Raw genomic sequence first — 18,981 nt, 5'->3', positions numbered from 1 at the left:
AGAGTCTTTACTTCTTATAGGATCTACGTGTCCTACTCCTCTGGGTGCCAAATATCACATATCCTACGCGATGCTCAGTTTAAACATTCCATGATGTGCCATCTTGCATTTCATGCAAACACCACATCAGTGCATTTAAAAATACATTTGTAGAATAATAAATATGATGAAAACAGTGTTCTCACATGATAACCATAAACTGAAGAGCTGCAAAAAATGCTGTATCAGCTACTTACAATGAAAGGTGACTCGAAAAAACTAGCAAAAGAAGAGCATCATCATATTAAAGGTTCTATTCACCATCTTGAGTTGCACCATAGCAGCTTATGGTGCTTTTCTGCTCAGAGTGTGCCTCCAATCCCACATTCATTTTTAATTTCTTTGCAATTTAAAAAACAAAAATGACTGCTCGAAGTTCACTTTTCAAAACCATTCAACCTATTAAATGTATTTCTCTAACCTATGAATGTGGTCCATGTTCACTTTTCCTCATCTTCATCTCGATACTCCTTTCCCAGAAACCAGGTTCACTTCTTCATTCAACCCACCCATCCAAGGTCACCAAATCTTTGAAGCAAGTCTGCCTATTCTCCCTTTCTCTCTATGTACAAGATACCTTGTATCATTTGAATGGACAGCAGGAGAGAAGGATATTTATGGTGAGTGGGGGTGGGGTTTTGAGGAGTAACCTCATTTGCCTAAGAGCCGGGGTATCTGGGAAAAAAAGTATTTTATGGGGGAAGAATTTCACATCTCCTTGGTGAAATTTGTAGGGCCTTATAACATCCTTTCTGTGGATGCAGATTCAGTCGGAACAGAGGTCCTAGTCCTCGCTCTGCCTTTCAAAGGAACTGTAAATATGCATGGCTTATTTGGCTTTGCCCGGCAGGGTGAGAATGGCGTTTGTCAGGCGTTCGTCAGGCGATCGGAAGGGGTGAGGCAATAATTTATAATTCAATGATCTTCATGATATTTTCTTGATAATATGAAAGCAGGAAAGGGAAGCTTGGCAATAAGCAATCCTAAAGCAAGGTGTGACTCCAGGGAAGAATGACTTGAAAACAACATACAGAAAGACTCATGTAAAAAGGCCCTGATGAGGCTTGAACTCATGACCCCTGGTTTACAAGACCAGTGCTCTGCCACTGAGCTACAAGGCCAGTCTGCACGCAGGATGTAAATTGCAACATGTATTCTTACTGAGGTATGAATATATCTATGATTTTGAGACTCTGTATGGAAACGTAGTTGCATATGAATGTCCACGTGCGCGCACACATTGAAGACCATGCTTAAGGCACTTTTCTTGGAAGTATGAAAAACTACATTTTCATATGAGAAAATAAGAGTTTTCACATTCAAGACCGTACCGATAGCTCTAGTTAGTATGTCTGCAATCAGTGACATATAGAGAACCCACTTATTAGAAGTGATCTGTCTCTGTGGGGCAGACATATGTTAACAGTCATTCATTTGAGACGGCCTAAACTTTAGGAGTAAGAGCTGCTTTCTTATCAATCTATTTATCCAAACTGGTTAATAAGCCAGGAGTGAGTGAAAGGCAATCCTCTGGAAACTCCATGAATGATCTAATTTCTATTACGCACAAAATACTTCACTTTATTTGACATATTTGTTAAAATGGAACAGTCAGATGATCCCATCTAGCGGATCCTGGCTCTGTCTTGAAAGAGAGTGTAATTAAACTACAAGAAATGCTGGCCATCAAAAGAGACTCTGATGGCTTTCCGACGAAGGTGGGATTCGAACCCACGCGTGCAGATCACAATGGATTAGCAGTCCATCGCCTTAACCACTCGGCCACCTCGTCTGCCCTACTGCCCCATCTGAAACCTTGCTTCACAAAAGGTACTGAAGTGTCAATATACTGTACCTAAAAAAGAAAAAAAACAGCTGAGGCAAGATCTCACATTCCACGTCTTCCCCCAATTAGGGACCTACATTTCATTTTTGGGAAATTCTTACTATGTGCTAATTACAAATATTCATAAGATTCCCCTAGACTTTGTCAGAACTGTCAAGATATAATTCTATGGGGTTTTGAATAGACAGAGCATATGTTATAGGGCAATTATAGAATCTATTCCGTTTGGACTGTGTTTTTAATAGTCATGATAACATGCTAGCATGTGAGTCGATCTTGCACAGTGAATGATGGAGCAGTGTCTGTCATCTACTTGGTCAGCTGTAGATCGCTCACCTGGGGAGATGTGAAAAAAGAGAGCTCCAGTGGCGCAATCGGTTAGCGCGCGGTACTTATACAGCAGTACTTGCACTGAGCCATGCTGAGGTTGTGAGTTCGAGCCTCACCTGGAGCAGCCGTGTTGTTTTTCATAAACCATTTCACAAAAAGTAAAGTTTAAACTCAGAGTATGGACGGCCCTTGCTAGAGAGTCTTTGCTTCTTATAGGATCTACGTGTCCTACTCCTCTGGGTGCCAAATATCACATATCCTACGCGATGCTCAGTTTAAACATTCCATGATGTGCCATCTTGCATTTCATGCAAACACCACATCAGTGCATTTAAAAATACATTTGTAGAATAATAAATATGAAGAAAACAGTGTTCTCACATGATAACCATAAACTGAAGAGCTGCAAAAAATGCTGTATCAGCTACTTACAATAAAAGGTGACTCGAAAAAACTAGCAAAAGAAGAGCATCATCATATTAAAGGTTCTATTCACCATCTTGAGTTGCACCATAGCAGCTTATGGTGCTTTTCTGCTCAGAGTGTGCCTCCAATCCCACATTCATTTTTAATTTATTTGCAATTTAAAAAACAACAATTACTGCTCGAAGTTCACTTTTCAAAACCATTCAACCTATTAAATGTATTTCTCTAACATATGAATGTGGTCCATGTTCACTTTTCCTCATCTTCATCTCGATACTCCTTTCCCAGAAACCAGGTTCACTTCTTCATTCAACCCACCCATCCAAGGTCACCAAATCTTTGAAGCACAAGTCTGCCTATTCTCCCTTTCTCTCTATGTACAAGATACCTTGTATCATTTGAATGGACAGCAGGAGAGAAGGATATTTATGGTGAGTGGGGGAGGGGTTTTGAGGAGTAACCTCATTTGCCTAAGAGCCGGGGTATCTGGGAAACAAAGTATTTTATGGGGGAAGAATTTCACATCTCCTTGGTGAAATTTGTAGGGCCTTATAACATCCTTTCTGTGGATGCAGATTCAGTCGGAACAGAGGTCCTAGTCCTCGCTCTGCCTTTCAAAGGAACTGTAAATATGCATGGCTTATTTGGCTTTGCCCGGCAGGGCTTGCCCGGCAGGGTGAGAATGGCGTTCGTCAGGCGTTCGTCAGGCGATCGGAAGGGGTGAGGCAATAATTTATAATTCAATGATCTTCATGATATTTTCTTGATAATATGAAAGCAGGAAAGGGAAGCTTGGCAATAAGCAATCCTAAAGCAAGGTGTGACTCCAGGGAAGAATGACTTGAAAACAACATACAGAAAGACTCATGTAAAAAGGCTCTGATGAGGCTTGAACTCATGACCCCTGGTTTACAAGACCAGTGCTCTGCCACTGAGCTACAAGGCCAGTCTGCACGCAGGATGTAAATTGCAACATGTATTCTTACTGAGGTATGAATATATCTATGATTTTGAGACTCTGTATGGAAACGTAGTTGCATATGAATGTCCACGTGCGCGCACACATTGAAGACCATGCTTAAGGCACTTTTCTTGGAAGTATGAAAAACTACATTTTCATATGAGAAAATAAGAGTTTTCACATTCAAGACCGTACCGATAGCTCTAGTTAGTATGTCTGCAATCAGTGACATATAGAGAACCCACTTATTAGAAGTGATCTGTCTCTTTGGGGCAGACATATGTTAACAGTCATTCATTTGAGACGGCCTAAACTTTAGGAGTAAGAGCTGCTTTCTTATCAATCTATTTATCCAAACTGGTTAATAAGCCAGGAGTGAGTGAAAGGCAATCCTCTGGAAACTCCATGAAAGATCTAATTTCTATTACGCACAAAATACTTCACTTTATTTGACATATTTGTTAAAATGGAACAGTCAGATGATCCCATCTAGCGGATCCTGGCTCTGTCTTGAAAGAGAGTGTAATTATACTACAAGAAATGCTGGCCATCAAAAGAGACTCTGATGGCTTTCCGACGAAGGTGGGATTCGAACCCACGCGTGCAGAGAACAATGGATTAGCAGTCCATCGCCTTAACCACTCGGCCACCTCGTCTGCCCTACAGCCCCATCTGAAACCTTGCTTCACAAAAGGTACTGAAGTGTCAATATACTGTACCTAAAAAAGAAAAAAAACAGCTGAGGCAAGATCTCACATTCCACGTCTTCCCCCAATTAGGGACCTACATTTCATTTTTGGGAAATTCTTACTATGTGCTAATTACAAATATTCATAAGATTCCCCTAGACTTTGTCAGAACTGTCAAGATATAATTCTATGGGGTTTTGAATAGACAGAGCATATGTTATAGGACAATTATAGAATCTATTCCGTTTGGACTGTATTTTTAATAGTCATGATAACATGCTAGCATGTGAGTCGATCTTGCACAGTGAATGATGGAGCAGTGTCTGTCATCTACTTGGTCAGCTATAGATGGCTCACCTCGGGAGATGTGAAAAGAGAGAGCTCCAGTGGCGCAATCAGTTAGCGCGTGGTACTTATACAGCAGTACTTGCACTGAGCCATGCCGAGGTTGTGAGTTCAAGCCTCACCTGGAGCAGCCGTGTTGTTTTTCATAAACCATTTCACAAAAAGTAAAGTTTAAACTCAGAGTATGGACGGCCCTTGCTAGAGAGTCTTTACTTCTTATAGGATCTACGTGACCTACTCCTCTGGGTGCCAAATATCACATATCCTACGCGATGCTCAGTTTAAACATTCCATGATGTGCCATCTTGCATTTCATGCAAACACCACATCAGTGCATTTAAAAATACATTTGTAGAATAATAAATATGATGAAAACAGTGTTCTCACATGATAACCATAAACTGAAGAGCTGCAAAAAATGCTGTATCAGCTACTTACAATAAAAGGTGACTCGAAAAAACTAGCAAAAGAAGAGCATCATCATATTAAAGGTTCTATTCACCATCTTGAGTTGCACCATAGCAGCTTATGGTGCTTTTCTGCTCAGAGTGTGCCTCCAATCCCACATTCATTTTTAATTTCTTTGCAATTTAAAAAACAACAATTACTGCTCGAAGTTCACTTTTCAAAACCATTCAACCTATTAAATGTATTTCTCTAACATATGAATGTGGTCCATGTTCACTTTTCCTCATCTTCATCTCGATACTCCTTTCCCAGAAACCAGGTTCACTTCTTCATTCAACCCACCCATCCAAGGTCACCAAATCTTTGAAGCACAAGTTTGCCTATTCTCCCTTTCTCTCTATGTACAAGATACCTTGTATCATTTGAATGGACAGCAGGAGAGAAGGATATTTATGGTGAGTGGGGGAGGGGTTTTGAGGAGTAACCTCATTTGCCTAAGAGCCGGGGTATCTGGGAAACAAAGTATTTTATGGGGGAAGAATTTCACATCTCCTTGGTGAAATTTGTAGGGCCTTATAACATCCTTTCTGTGGATGCAGATTCAGTCGGAACAGAGGTCCTAGTCCTCGCTCTGCCTTTCAAAGGAACTGTAAATATGCATGGCTTATTTGGCTTTGCCCGGCAGGGCTTGCCCGGCAGGGTGAGAATGGCGTTCGTCAGGCGTTCGTCAGGCGATCGGAAGGGGTGAGGCAATAATTTATAATTCAATGATCTTCATGATATTTTCTTGATAATATGAAAGCAGGAAAGGGAAGCTTGGCAATAAGCAATCCTAAAGCAAGGTGTGACTCCAGGGAAGAATGACTTGAAAACAACATACAGAAAGACTCATGTAAAAAGGCTCTGATGAGGCTTGAACTCATGACCCCTGGTTTACAAGACCAGTGCTCTGCCACTGAGCTACAAGGCCAGTCTGCACGCAGGATGTAAATTGCAACATGTATTCTTACTGAGGTATGAATATATCTATGATTTTGAGACTCTGTATGGAAACGTAGTTGCATATGAATGTCCACGTGCGCGCACACATTGAAGACCATGCTTAAGGCACTTTTCTTGGAAGTATGAAAAACTACATTTTCATATGAGAAAATAAGAGTTTTCACATTCAAGGCCATACTGATAGCTCTAGTTAGTATGTCTGCAATCAGTGACATATAGAGAACCCACTTATTAGAAGTGATCTGTCTCTGTGGGGCAGACATATGCTAACAGTCATTCATTTGAGACGGCCTAAACTTTAGGAGTAAGAGCTGCTTTCTTATCAATCTATTTATCCAAACTGGTTAATAATCCAGGAGTGAGTGAAAGGCAATCATCGGGAAACTCCATGAAAGATCTAATTTCTATTACGCACAAAATACTTCACTTTATTTGACATATTTGGTAAAATGGAACAGTCAGATGATCCCATCTAGCGGATCCTGGCTCTGTCTTGAAAGAGAGTGTAATTATACTACAAGAAATGCTGGCCATCAAAAGAGACTCTGATGGCTTTCCGACGAAGGTGGGATTCGAACCCACGCGTGCAGAGCACAATGGATTAGCAGTCCATCACCTTAACCACTCGGCCACCTCGTCTGCCCTACAGCCCCATCTGAAACCTTGCTTCACAAAAGGTACTGAAGTGTCAATATACTGTACCTAAAAAAGAAAAAAAACAGCTGAGGCAAGATCTCACATTCCACGTCTTCCCCCAATTAGAGACCTACATTTCATTTTTGGGAAATTCTTACTATGTGCTAATTACAAATATTCATAAGATTCCCCTAGACTTTGTCAGAACTGTCAAGATATAATTCTATGGGGTTTTGAATAGACAGAGCATATGTTATAGGACAATTATAGAATCTATTCCGTTTGGACTGTATTTTTAATAGTCATGATAACATGCTAGCATGTGAGTCGATCTTGCACAGTGAATGATGGAGCAGTGTCTGTCATCTACTTGGTCAGCTGTAGATGCTCACCTGGGGAGATGTGAAAAGAGAGAGCTCCAGTGGCGCAATCGGTTAGCGCGCGGTACTTATACAGCAGTACTTGCACTGAGCCATGCCGAGGTTGTGAGTTCGAGCCTCACCTGGAGCAGCCGTGTTGTTTTTCATAAACCATTTCACAAAAAGTAAAGTTTAAACTCAGAGTATGGACGGCCCTTGCTAGAGAGTCTTTACTTCTTATAGGATCTACGTGTCCTACTCCCCTGGGTGCCAAATATCACATATCCTACGCGATGCTCAGTTTAAACATTCCATGATGTGCCATCTTGCATTTCATGCAAACACCACATCAGTGCATTTAAAAATACATTTGTAGAATAATAAATATGATGAAAACAGTGTTCTCACATGATAACCATAAACTGAAGAGCTGCAAAAAATGCTGTATCAGCTACTTACAATAAAAGGTGACTCGAAAAAACTAGCAAAAGAAGAGCATCATCATATTAAAGGTTCTATTCACCATCTTGAGTTGCACCATAGCAGCTTATGGTGCTTTTCTGCTCAGAGTGTGCCTCCAATCCCACATTCATTTTTAATTTATTTGCAATTTAAAAAACAACAATTACTGCTCGAAGTTCACTTTTCAAAACCATTCAACCTATTAAATGTATTTCTCTAACCTATGAATGTGGTCCATGTTCACTTTTCCTCATCTTCATCTCGATACTCCTTTCCCAGAAACCAGGTTCACTTCTTCATTCAACCCACCCATCCAAGGTCACCAAATCTTTGAAGCACAAGTCTGCCTATTTTCCCTTTCTCTCTATGTACAAGATACCTTGTATCATTTGAATGGACAGCAGGAGAGAAGGATATTTATGGTGAGTGGGGGTGGGGTTTTGAGGAGTAACCTCATTTGCCTAAGAGCCGGGGTATCTGGGAAAAAAAGTATTTTATGGGGGAAGAATTTCACATCTCCTTGGTGAAATTTGTAGGGCCTTATAACATCCTTTCTGTGGATGCAGATTCAGTCGGAACAGAGGTCCTAGTCCTCGCTCTGCCTTTCAAAGGAACTGTAAATATGCATGGCTTATTTGGCTTTGCCCGGCAGGGTGAGAATGGCGTTTGTCAGGCGTTCGTCAGGCGATCGGAAGGGGTGAGGCAATAATTTATAATTCAATGATCTTCATGATATTTTCTTGATAATATGAAAGCAGGAAAGGGAAGCTTGGCAATAAGCAATCCTAAAGCAAGGTGTGACTCCAGGGAAGAATGACTTGAAAACAACATACAGAAAGACTCTTGTAAAAAGGCCCTGATGAGGCTTGAACTCATGACCCCTGGTTTACAAGACCAGTGCTCTGCCACTGAGCTACAAGGCCAGTCTGCACGCAGGATGTAAATTGCAACATGTATTCTTACTGAGGTATGAATATATCTATGATTTTGAGACTCTGTATGGAAACGTAGTTGCATATGAATGTCCACGTGCGCGCACACATTGAAGACCATGCTTAAGGCACTTTTCTTGGAAGTATGAAAAACTACATTTTCATATGAGAAAATAAGAGTTTTCACATTCAAGACCATACCGATAGCTCTAGTTAGTATGTCTGCAATCAGTGACATATAGAGAACCCACTTATTAGAAGTGATCTGTCTCTGTGGGGCAGACATATGTTAACAGTCATTCATTTGAGACGGCCTAAACTTTAGGAGTAAGAGCTGCTTTCTTATCAATCTATTTATCCAAACTGGTTAATAAGCCAGGAGTGAGTGAAAGGCAATCCTCTGGAAACTCCATGAAAGATCTAATTTCTATTACGCACAAAATACTTCACTTTATTTGACATATTTGTTAAAATGGAACAGTCAGATGATCCCATCTAGCGGATCCTGGCTCTGTCTTGAAAGAGAGTGTAATTATACTACAAGAAATGCTGGCCATCAAAAGAGACTCTGATGCCTTTCCGACGAAGGTGGGATTCGAACCCACGCGTGCAGAGCACAATGGATTAGCAGTCCATCGCCTTAACCACTCGGCCACCTCGTCTGCCCTACAGCCCCATCTGAAACCTTGCTTCACAAAAGGTACTGAAGTGTCAATATACTGTACCTAAAAAAGAAAAAAAACAGCTGAGGCAAGATCTCACATTCCACGTCTTCCCCCAATTAGGGACCTACATTTAATTTTTGGTAAATTCTTACTATGTGCTAATTACAAATATTCATAAGATTCCCCTAGACTTTGTCAGAACTGTCAAGATATAATTCTATGGGGTTTTGAATAGACAGAGCATATGTTATAGGACAATTATAGAATCTATTCCGTTTGGACTGTATTTTTAATAGTCATGATAACATGCTAGCATGTGAGTCGATCTTGCACAGTGAATGATGGAGCAGTGTCTGTCATCTACTTGGTCAGCTGTAGATGGCTCACCTGGGGAGATGTGAAAAAAGAGAGCTCCAGTGGCGCAATCGGTTAGCGCGCGGTACTTATACAGCAGTACTTGCACTGAGCCATGCCGAGGTTGTGAGTTCGAGCCTCACCTGGAGCAGCCGTGTTGTTTTTCATAAACCATTTCACAAAAAGTAAAGTTTAAACTCAGAGTATGGACGGCCCTTGCTAGAGAGTCTTTACTTCTTATAGGATCTACGTGTCCTACTCCTCTGGGTGCCAAATATCACATATCCTACGCGATGCTCAGTTTAAACATTCCATGATGTGCCATCTTGCATTTCATGCAAACACCACATCAGTGCATTTAAAAATACATTTGTAGAATAATAAATATGATGAAAACAGTGTTCTCACATGATAACCATAAACTGAAGACCTGCAAAAAATGCTGTATCAGCTACTTACAATAAAAGGTGACTCGAAAAAACTAGCAAAAGAAGAGCATCATCATATTAAAGGTTCTATTCACCATTTTGAGTTGCACCATAGCAGCTTATGGTGCTTTTCTGCTCAGAGTGTGCCTCCAATCCCACATTCATTTTTAATTTCTTTGCAATTTAAAAAACAACAATTACTGCTCGAAGTTCACTTTTTCAAAACCATTCAACCTATTAAATGTATTTCTCTAACCTATGAATGTGGTCCATGTTCACTTTTCCTCATCTTCATCTCGATACTCCTTTCCCAGAAACCAGGTTCACTTCTTCATTCAACCCACCCATCCAAGGTCACCAAATCTTTGAAGCACAAGTCTGCCTATTCTCCCTTTCTCTCTATGTACAAGATACCTTGTATCATTTGAATGGACAGCAGGAGAGAAGGATATTTATGGTGAGTGGGGGAGGGGTTTTGAGGAGTAACCTCATTTGCCTAAGAGCCGGGGTATCTGGGAAAAAAAGTATTTTATGGGGGAAGAATTTCACATCTCCTTGGTGAAATTTGTAGGGCCTTATAACATCCTTTCTGTGGATGCAGATTCAGTCAGGACAGAGGTCCTAGTCCTCGCTCTGCCTTTCAAAGGAACTGTAAATATGCATGGCTTATTTGGCTTTGCCCGGCAGGGTGAGAATGGCGTTTGTCAGGTGTTCGTCAGGCGATCGGAAGGGGTGAGGCAATAATTTATAATTCAATGATCTTCATGATATTTTCTTGATAATATGAAAGCAGGAAAGGGAAGCTTGGCAATAAGCAATCCTAAAGCAAGGTGTGACTCCAGGGAAGAATGACTTGAAAACAACATACAGAAAGACTCATGTAAAAAGGCCCTGATGAGGCTTGAACTCATGACCCCTGGTTTACAAGACCAGTGCTCTGCCACTGAGCTACAAGGCCAGTCTGCACGCAGGATGTAAATTGCAACATGTATTCTTACTGAGGTATGAATATATCTATGATTTTGAGACTCTGTATGGAAACGTAGTTGCATATGAATGTCCACGTGCGCGCACACATTGAAGACCATGCTTAAGGCACTTTTCTTGGAAGTATGAAAAACTACATTTTCATATGAGAAAATAAGAGTTTTCACATTCAAGACCATACCGATAGCTCTAGTTAGTATGTCTGCAATCAGTGACATATAGAGAACCCACTTATTAGAAGTGATCTGTCTCTGTGGGGCAGACATATGTTAACAGTCATTCATTTGAGACGGCCTAAACTTTAGGAGTAAGAGCTGCTTTCTTATCAATCTATTTATCCAAACTGGTTAATAAGCCAGGAGTGAGTGAAAGGCAATCCTCTGGAAACTCCATGAAAGATCTAATTTCTATTACGCACAAAATACTTCACTTTATTTGACATATTTGTTAACATGGAACAGTCAGATGATCCCATCTAGCGGATCCTGGCTCTGTCTTGAAAGAGAGTGTAATTATACTACAAGAAATGCTGGCCATCAAAAGAGACTCTGATGGCTTTCCGACGAAGGTGGGATTCGAACCCACGCGTGCAGAGCACGATGGATTAGCAGTCCATCGCCTTAACCACTCGGCCACCTCGTCTGCCCTACAGCCCCATCTGAAACCTTGCTTCACAAAAGGTACTGAAGTGTCAATATACTGTACCTAAAAAAGAAAAAAAACAGCTGAGGCAAGATCTCACATTCCACGTCTTCCCCCAATTAGGGACCTACATTTCATTTTTGGGAAATTCTTACTATGTGCTAATTACAAATATTCATAAGATTCCCCTAGACTTTGTCAGAACTGTCAAGATATAATTCTATGGGGTTTTGAATAGACAGAGCATATGTTATAGGACAATTATAGAATCTATTCCGTTTGGACTGTATTTTTAATAGTCATGATAACATGCTAGCATGTGAGTCGATCTTGCACAGTGAATGATGGAGCAGTGTCTGTCATCTACTTGGTCAGCTGTAGATGGCTCACCTGGGGAGATGTGAAAAGAGAGAGCTCCAGTGGCGCAATCGGTTAGCGCGCGGTACTTATACAGCAGTACTTGCACTGAGCCATGCCGAGGTTGTGAGTTCGAGCCTCACCTGGAGCAGCCGTGTTGTTTTTCATAAACCATTTCACAAAAAGTAAAGTTTAAACTCAGAGTATGGACGGCCCTTGCTAGAGAGTCTTTACTTCTTATAGGATCTACGTGTCCTACTCCTCTGGGTGCCAAATATCACATATCCTACGCGATGCTCAGTTTAAACATTCCATGATGTGCCATCTTGCATTTCATGCAAACACCACATCAGTGCATTTAACAATACATTTGTAGAATAATAAATATGATGAAAACAGTGTTCTCACATGATAACCATAAACTGAAGAGCTGCAAAAAATGCTGTATCAGCTACTTACAATAAAAGGTGACTCGAAAAAACTAGCAAAAGAAGAGCATCATCATATTAAAGGTTCTATTCACCATCTTGAGTTGCACCATAGCAGCTTATGGTGCTTTTCTGCTCAGAGTGTGCCTCCAATCCCACATTCATTTTTAATTTATTTGCAATTTAAAAAACAACAATTACTGCTCGAAGTTCACTTTTCAAAACCATTCAACCTATTAAATGTATTTCTCTAACCTATGAATGTGGTCCATGTTCACTTTTCCTCATCTTCATCTCGATACTCCTTTCCCAGAAACCAGGTTCACTTCTTCATTCAACCCACCCATCCAAGGTCACCAAATCTTTGAAGCACAAGTCTGCCTATTCTCCCTTTCTCTCTATGTACAAGATACCTTGTATCATTTGAATGGACAGCAGGAGAGAAGGATATTTATGGTGAGTGGGGGTGGGGTTTTGAGGAGTAACCTCATTTGCCTAAGAGCCGGGGTATCTGGGAAAAAAAGTATTTTATGGGGGAAGAATTTCACATCTCCTTGGTGAAATTTGTAGGGCCTTATAACATCCTTTCTGTGGATGCAGATTCAGTCGGAACAGAGGTCCTAGTCCTCGCTCTGCCTTTCAAAGGAACTGTAAATATGCATGGCTTATTTGGCTTTGCCCGGCAGGGTGAGAATGGCGTTTGTCAGGCGTTCGTCAGGCGATCGGAAGGGGTGAGGCAATAATTTATAATTCAATGATCTTCATGATATTTTCTTGATAATATGAAAGCAGGAAAGGGAAGCTTGGCAATAAGCAATCCTAAAGCAAGGTGTGACTCCAGGGAAGAATGACTTGAAAACAACATACAGAAAGACTCTTGTAAAAAGGCCCTGATGAGGCTTGAACTCATGACCCCTGGTTTACAAGACCAGTGCTCTGCCACTGAGCTACAAGGCCAGTCTGCACGCAGGATGTAAATTGCAACATGTACTCTTACTGAGGTATAAATATATCTATGATTTTGAGACTCTGTATGGAAACGTAGTTGCATATGAATGTCCACGTGCGCGCACACATTGAAGACCATGCTTAAGGCACTTTTCTTGGAAGTATGAAAAACTACATTTTCATATGAGAAAATAAGAGTTTTCACATTCAAGACCATACCGATAGCTCTAGTTAGTATGTCTGCAATCAGTGACATATAGAGAACCCACTTATTAGAAGTGATCTGTCTCTGTGGGGCAGACATATGTTAACAGTCATTCATTTGAGACGGCCTAAACTTTAGGAGTAAGAGCTGCTTTCTTATCAATCTATTTATCCAAACTGGTTAATAAGCCAGGAGTGAGTGAAAGGCAATCCTCTGGAAACTCCATGAAAGATCTAATTTCTATTACGCACAAAATACTTCACTTTATTTGACATATTTGTTAAAATGGAACAGTCAGATGATCCCATCTAGCGGATCCTGGCTCTGTCTTGAAAGAGAGTGTAATTATACTACAAGAAATGCTGGCCATCAAAAGAGACTCTGATGGCTTTCCGACGAAGGTGGGATTCGAACCCACGCGTGCAGAGCACAATGGATTAGCAGTCCATCGCCTTAACCACTCGGCCACCTCGTCTGCCCTACAGCCCCATCTGAAACCTTGCTTCACAAAAGGTACTGAAGTGTCAATATACTGTACCTAAAAAAGAAAAAAAACAGCTGAGGCAAGATCTCACATTCCACGTCTTCCCCCAATTAGGGACCTACATTTAATTTTTGGTAAATTCTTACTATGTGCTAATTACAAATATTCATAAGATTCCCCTAGACTTTGTCAGAACTGTCAAGATATAATTCTATGGGGTTTTGAATAGACAGAGCATATGTTATAGGAGAATTATAGAATCTATTCCGTTTGGACTGTATTTTTAATAGTCATGATAACATGCTAGCATGTGAGTCGATCTTGCACAGTGAATGATGGAGCAGTGTCTGTCATCTACTTGGTCAGCTGTAGATGGCTCACCTGGGGAGATGTGAAAAAAGAGAGCTCCAGTGGCGCAATCGGTTAGCGCGCGGTACTTATACAGCAGTACTTGCACTGAGCCATGCCGAGGTTGTGAGTTCGAGCCTCACCTGGAGCAGCCGTGTTGTTTTTCATAAACCATTTCACAAAAAGTAAAGTTTAAACTCAGAGTATGGACGGCCCTTGCTAGAGAGTCTTTACTTCTTATAGGATCTACGTGTCCTACTCCTCTGGGTGCCAAATATCACATATCCTACGCGATGCTCAGTTTAAACATTCCATGATGTGCCATCTTGCATTTCATGCAAACACCACATCAGTGCATTTAAAAATACATTTGTAGAATAATAAATATGATGAAAACAGTGTTCTCACATGATAACCATAAACTGAAGACCTGCAAAAAATGCTGTATCAGCTACTTACAATAAAAGGTGACTCGAAAAAACTAGCAAAAGAAGAGCATCATCATATTAAAGGTTCTATTCACCATTTTGAGTTGCACCATAGCAGCTTATGGTGCTTTTCTGCTCAGAGTGTGCCTCCAATCCCACATTCATTTTTAATTTCTTTGCAATTTAAAAAACAACAATTACTGCTCGAAGTTCACTTTTTCAAAACCATTCAACCTATTAAATGTATTTCTCTAACCTATGAATGTGGTCCATGTTCACTTTTCCTCATCTTCATCTCGATACTCCTTTCCCAGAAACCAGGTTCACTTCTTCATTCAACCCACCCATCCAAGGTCACCAAATCTTTGAAGCACAAGTCTGCCTATTCTCCCTTTCTCTCTATGTACAAGATACCTTGTATCATTTGAATGGACAGCAGGAGAGAAGGATATTTATGGTGAGTGGGGGAGGGGTTTTGAGGAGTAACCTCATTTGCCTAAGAGCCGTGGTATCTGGGAAAAAAAGTATTTTATGGGGGAAGAATTTCACATCTCCTTGGTGAAATTTGTAGGGCCTTATAACATCCTTTCTGTGGATGCAGATTCAGTCAGGACAGAGGTCCTAGTCCTCGCTCTGCCTTTCAAAGGAACTGTAAATATGCATGGCTTGTTTGGCTTTGCCCGGCAGGGCTTGCCCGGCAGGGTGAGAATGGCGTTTATCAGGCGTTCGTCAGGCGATCGGAAGGGGTGAGGCAATAATTTATAATTCAATGATCTTCATGATATTTTCTTGATAATATGAAAGCAGGAAAGGGAAGCTTGGCAATAAGCAATCCTAAAGCAAGGTGTGACTCCAGGGAAGAATGACTTGAAAACAACATACAGAAAGACTCATGTAAAAAGGCCCTGATGAGGCTTGAACTCATGACCCCTGATTTACAAGACCAGTGCTCTGCCACTGAGCTACAAGGCCAGTCTGCACGCAGGATGTAAATTGCAACATGTATTCTTACTGAGGTATGAATATATCTATGATTTTGAGACTCTGTATGGAAACGTAGTTGCATATGAATGTCCACGTGCGCGCACACATTGAAGACCATGCTTAAGGCACTTTTCTTGGAAGTATGAAAAACTACATTTTCATATGAGAAAATAAGAGTTTTCACATTCAAGACCGTACCGATAGCTCTAGTTAGTATGTCTGCAATCAGTGACATATAGAGAACCCACTTATTAGAAGTGATCTGTCTCTGTGGGGCAGACATATGTTAACAGTCATTCATTTGAGACGGCCTAAACTTTAGGAGTAAGAGCTGCTTTCTTATCAATCTATTTATCCAAACTGGTTAATAAGCCAGGAGTGAGTGAAAGGCAATCCTCTGGAAACTCCATGAAACATCTAATTTCTATTGCGCACAAAATACTTCACTTTATTTGACATATTTGTTAAAATGGAACAGTCAGATGATCCCATCTAGCGGATCCTGGCTCTGTCTTGAAAGAGAGTGTAATTATACTACAAGAAATGCTGGCCATCAAAAGAGACTCTGATGGCTTTCCGACGAAGGTGGGATTCGAACCCACGCGTGCAGATCACAATGGATTAGCAGTCCATCGCCTTAACCACTCGGCCACCTCGTCTGCCCTACTGCCCCATCTGAAACCTTGCTTCACAAAAGGTACTGAAGTGTCAATATACTGTACCTAAAAAAGAAAAAAAACAGCTGAGGCAAGATCTCACATTCCACGTCTTCCCCCAATTAGGGACCTACATTTCATTTTTGGGAAATTCTTACTATGTGCTAATTACAAATATTCATAAGATTCCCCTAGACTTTGTCAGAACTGTCAAGATATAATTCTATGGGGTTTTGAATAGACAGAGCATATGTTATAGGGCAATTATAGAATCTATTCCGTTTGGACTGTGTTTTTAATAGTCATGATAACATGCTAGCATGTGAGTCGATCTTGCACAGTGAATGATGGAGCAGTGTCTGTCATCTACTTGGTCAGCTGTAGATCGCTCACCTGGGGAGATGTGAAAAAAGAGAGCTCCAGTGGCGCAATCGGTTAGCGCGCGGTACTTATACAGCAGTACTTGCACTGAGCCATGCTGAGGTTGTGAGTTCGAGCCTCACCTGGAGCAGCCGTGTTGTTTTTCATAAACCATTTCACAAAAAGTAAAGTTTAAACTCAGAGTATGGACGGCCCTTGCTAGAGAGTCTTTGCTTCTTATAGGATCTACGTGTCCTACTCCTCTGGGTGCCAAATATCACATATCCTACGCGATGCTCAGTTTAAACATTCCATGATGTGCCATCTTGCATTTCATGCAAACACCACATCAGTGCATTTAAAAATACATTTGTAGAATAATAAATATGAAGAAAACAGTGTTCTCACATGATAACCATAAACTGAAGAGCTGCAAAAAATGCTGTATCAGCTACTTACAATAAAAGGTGACTCGAAAAAACTAGCAAAAGAAGAGCATCATCATATTAAAGGTTCTATTCACCATCTTGAGTTGCACCATAGCAGCTTATGGTGCTTTTCTGCTCAGAGTGTGCCTCCAATCCCACATTCATTTTTAATTTATTTGCAATTTAAAAAACAACAATTACTGCTCGAAGTTCACTTTTCAAAACCATTCAACCTATTAAATGTATTTCTCTAACATATGAATGTGGTCCATGTTCACTTTTCCTCATCTTCATCTCGATACTCCTTTCCCAGAAACCAGGTTCACTTCTTCATTCAACCCACCCATCCAAGGTCACCAAATCTTTGAAGCACAAGTCTGCCTATTCTCCCTTTCTCTCTATGTACAAGATACCTTGTATCATTTGAATGGACAGCAGGAGAGAAGGATATTTATGGTGAGTGGGGGAGGGGTTTTGAGGAGTAACCTCATTTGCCTAAGAGCCGGGGTATCTGGGAAACAAAGTATTTTATGGGGGAAGAATTTCACATCTCCTTGGTGAAATTTGTAGGGCCTTATAACATCCTTTCTGTGGATGCAGATTCAGTCGGAACAGAGGTCCTAGTCCTCGCTCTGCCTTTCAAAGGAACTGTAAATATGCATGGCTTATTTGGCTTTGCCCGGCAGGGCTTGCCCGGCAGGGTGAGAATGGCGTTCGTCAGGCGTTCGTCAGGCGATCGGAAGGGGTGAGGCAATAATTTATAATTCAATGATCTTCATGATATTTTCTTGATAATATGAAAGCAGGAAAGGGAAGCTTGGCAATAAGCAATCCTAAAGCAAGGTGTGACTCCAGGGAAGAATGACTTGAAAACAACATACAGAAAGACTCATGTAAAAAGGCTCTGATGAGGCTTGAACTCATGACCCCTGGTTTACAAGACCAGTGCTCTGCCACTGAGCTACAAGGCCAGTCTGCACGCAGGATGTAAATTGCAACATGTATTCTTACTGAGGTATGAATATATCTATGATTTTGAGACTCTGTATGGAAACGTAGTTGCATATGAATGTCCACGTGCGCGCACACATTGAAGACCATGCTTAAGGCACTTTTCTTGGAAGTATGAAAAACTACATTTTCATATGAGAAAATAAGAGTTTTCACATTCAAGACCGTACCGATAGCTCTAGTTAGTATGTCTGCAATCAGTGACATATAGAGAACCCACTTATTAGAAGTGATCTGTCTCTGTGGGGCAGACATATGTTAACAGTCATTCATTTGAGACGGCCTAAACTTTAGGAGTAAGAGCTGCTTTCTTATCAATCTATTTATCCAAACTGGTTAATAAGCCAGGAGTGAGTGAAAGGCAATCCTCTGGAAACTCCATGAAAGATCTAATTTCTATTACGCACAAAATACTTCACTTTATTTGACATATTTGTTAAAATGGAACAGTCAGATGATCCCATCTAGCGGATCCTGGCTCTGTCTTGAAAGAGAGTGTAATTATACTACAAGAAATGCTGGCCATCAAAAGAGACTCTGATGGCTTTCCGACGAAGGTGGGATTCGAACCCACGCGTGCAGAGAATAATGGATTAGCAGTCCATCGCCTTAACCACTCGGCCACCTCGTCTGCCCTACAGCCCCATCTGAAACCTTGCTTCACAAAAGGTACTGAAGTGTCAATATACTGTACCTAAAAAAGAAAAAAAACAGCTGAGGCAAGATCTCACATTCCACGTCTTCCCCCAATTAGGGACCTACATTTCATTTTTGGGAAATTCTTACTATGTGCTAATTACAAATATTCATAAGATTCCCCTAGACTTTGTCAG

The 18,981-nt window shown here is 40.9% G+C and overlaps 15 non-coding genes across 15 annotated transcripts; 6 read left to right on the top strand and 9 right to left on the bottom strand.

Moving 5' to 3' along the window:
- Positions 1-1,088: 1,088 nt before the first annotated feature.
- On the bottom strand, positions 1,089-1,160 carry TRNAT-UGU (transfer RNA threonine (anticodon UGU)). Its single transcript has one exon. It is a non-coding gene; the product is annotated as a tRNA-Thr (tRNA).
- Positions 1,161-2,244: 1,084 nt separating this feature from the next.
- TRNAI-UAU (transfer RNA isoleucine (anticodon UAU)) lies at positions 2,245-2,339 on the top strand. Its single transcript has 2 exons — positions 2,245-2,282; positions 2,304-2,339. It is a non-coding gene; the product is annotated as a tRNA-Ile (tRNA).
- A 1,837-nt stretch (positions 2,340-4,176) lies between these two features.
- TRNAS-GCU (transfer RNA serine (anticodon GCU)) lies at positions 4,177-4,258 on the bottom strand. The gene has a single exon. It is a non-coding gene; the product is annotated as a tRNA-Ser (tRNA).
- Positions 4,259-6,603: 2,345 nt separating this feature from the next.
- Positions 6,604-6,685, bottom strand: TRNAS-GCU (transfer RNA serine (anticodon GCU)). Its single transcript has one exon. It is a non-coding gene; the product is annotated as a tRNA-Ser (tRNA).
- A 412-nt stretch (positions 6,686-7,097) lies between these two features.
- On the top strand, positions 7,098-7,192 carry TRNAI-UAU (transfer RNA isoleucine (anticodon UAU)). The gene is made up of 2 exons: positions 7,098-7,135; positions 7,157-7,192. It is a non-coding gene; the product is annotated as a tRNA-Ile (tRNA).
- A 1,162-nt stretch (positions 7,193-8,354) lies between these two features.
- On the bottom strand, positions 8,355-8,426 carry TRNAT-UGU (transfer RNA threonine (anticodon UGU)). Its single transcript has one exon. It is a non-coding gene; the product is annotated as a tRNA-Thr (tRNA).
- Positions 8,427-9,015: 589 nt separating this feature from the next.
- On the bottom strand, positions 9,016-9,097 carry TRNAS-GCU (transfer RNA serine (anticodon GCU)). Its single transcript has one exon. It is a non-coding gene; the product is annotated as a tRNA-Ser (tRNA).
- Positions 9,098-9,510: 413 nt separating this feature from the next.
- Positions 9,511-9,605, top strand: TRNAI-UAU (transfer RNA isoleucine (anticodon UAU)). Its single transcript has 2 exons — positions 9,511-9,548; positions 9,570-9,605. It is a non-coding gene; the product is annotated as a tRNA-Ile (tRNA).
- Positions 9,606-10,768: 1,163 nt separating this feature from the next.
- TRNAT-UGU (transfer RNA threonine (anticodon UGU)) lies at positions 10,769-10,840 on the bottom strand. Its single transcript has one exon. It is a non-coding gene; the product is annotated as a tRNA-Thr (tRNA).
- Positions 10,841-11,429: 589 nt separating this feature from the next.
- TRNAS-GCU (transfer RNA serine (anticodon GCU)) lies at positions 11,430-11,511 on the bottom strand. Its single transcript has one exon. It is a non-coding gene; the product is annotated as a tRNA-Ser (tRNA).
- A 413-nt stretch (positions 11,512-11,924) lies between these two features.
- Positions 11,925-12,019, top strand: TRNAI-UAU (transfer RNA isoleucine (anticodon UAU)). Its single transcript has 2 exons — positions 11,925-11,962; positions 11,984-12,019. It is a non-coding gene; the product is annotated as a tRNA-Ile (tRNA).
- A 1,162-nt stretch (positions 12,020-13,181) lies between these two features.
- On the bottom strand, positions 13,182-13,253 carry TRNAT-UGU (transfer RNA threonine (anticodon UGU)). Its single transcript has one exon. It is a non-coding gene; the product is annotated as a tRNA-Thr (tRNA).
- Positions 13,254-13,842: 589 nt separating this feature from the next.
- Positions 13,843-13,924, bottom strand: TRNAS-GCU (transfer RNA serine (anticodon GCU)). Its single transcript has one exon. It is a non-coding gene; the product is annotated as a tRNA-Ser (tRNA).
- A 413-nt stretch (positions 13,925-14,337) lies between these two features.
- On the top strand, positions 14,338-14,432 carry TRNAI-UAU (transfer RNA isoleucine (anticodon UAU)). The gene is made up of 2 exons: positions 14,338-14,375; positions 14,397-14,432. It is a non-coding gene; the product is annotated as a tRNA-Ile (tRNA).
- A 2,333-nt stretch (positions 14,433-16,765) lies between these two features.
- Positions 16,766-16,860, top strand: TRNAI-UAU (transfer RNA isoleucine (anticodon UAU)). Its single transcript has 2 exons — positions 16,766-16,803; positions 16,825-16,860. It is a non-coding gene; the product is annotated as a tRNA-Ile (tRNA).
- The last annotated feature ends 2,121 nt before the right edge of the window (positions 16,861-18,981 follow it).

This window comes from Triturus cristatus, chromosome 12 (assembly GCF_964204655.1).
Source record: "Triturus cristatus chromosome 12, aTriCri1.1, whole genome shotgun sequence".
Classification (NCBI taxonomy): domain Eukaryota; kingdom Metazoa; phylum Chordata; class Amphibia; order Caudata; family Salamandridae; genus Triturus; species Triturus cristatus.
This window is presented reverse-complemented; position numbering and strand designations above follow the sequence as displayed.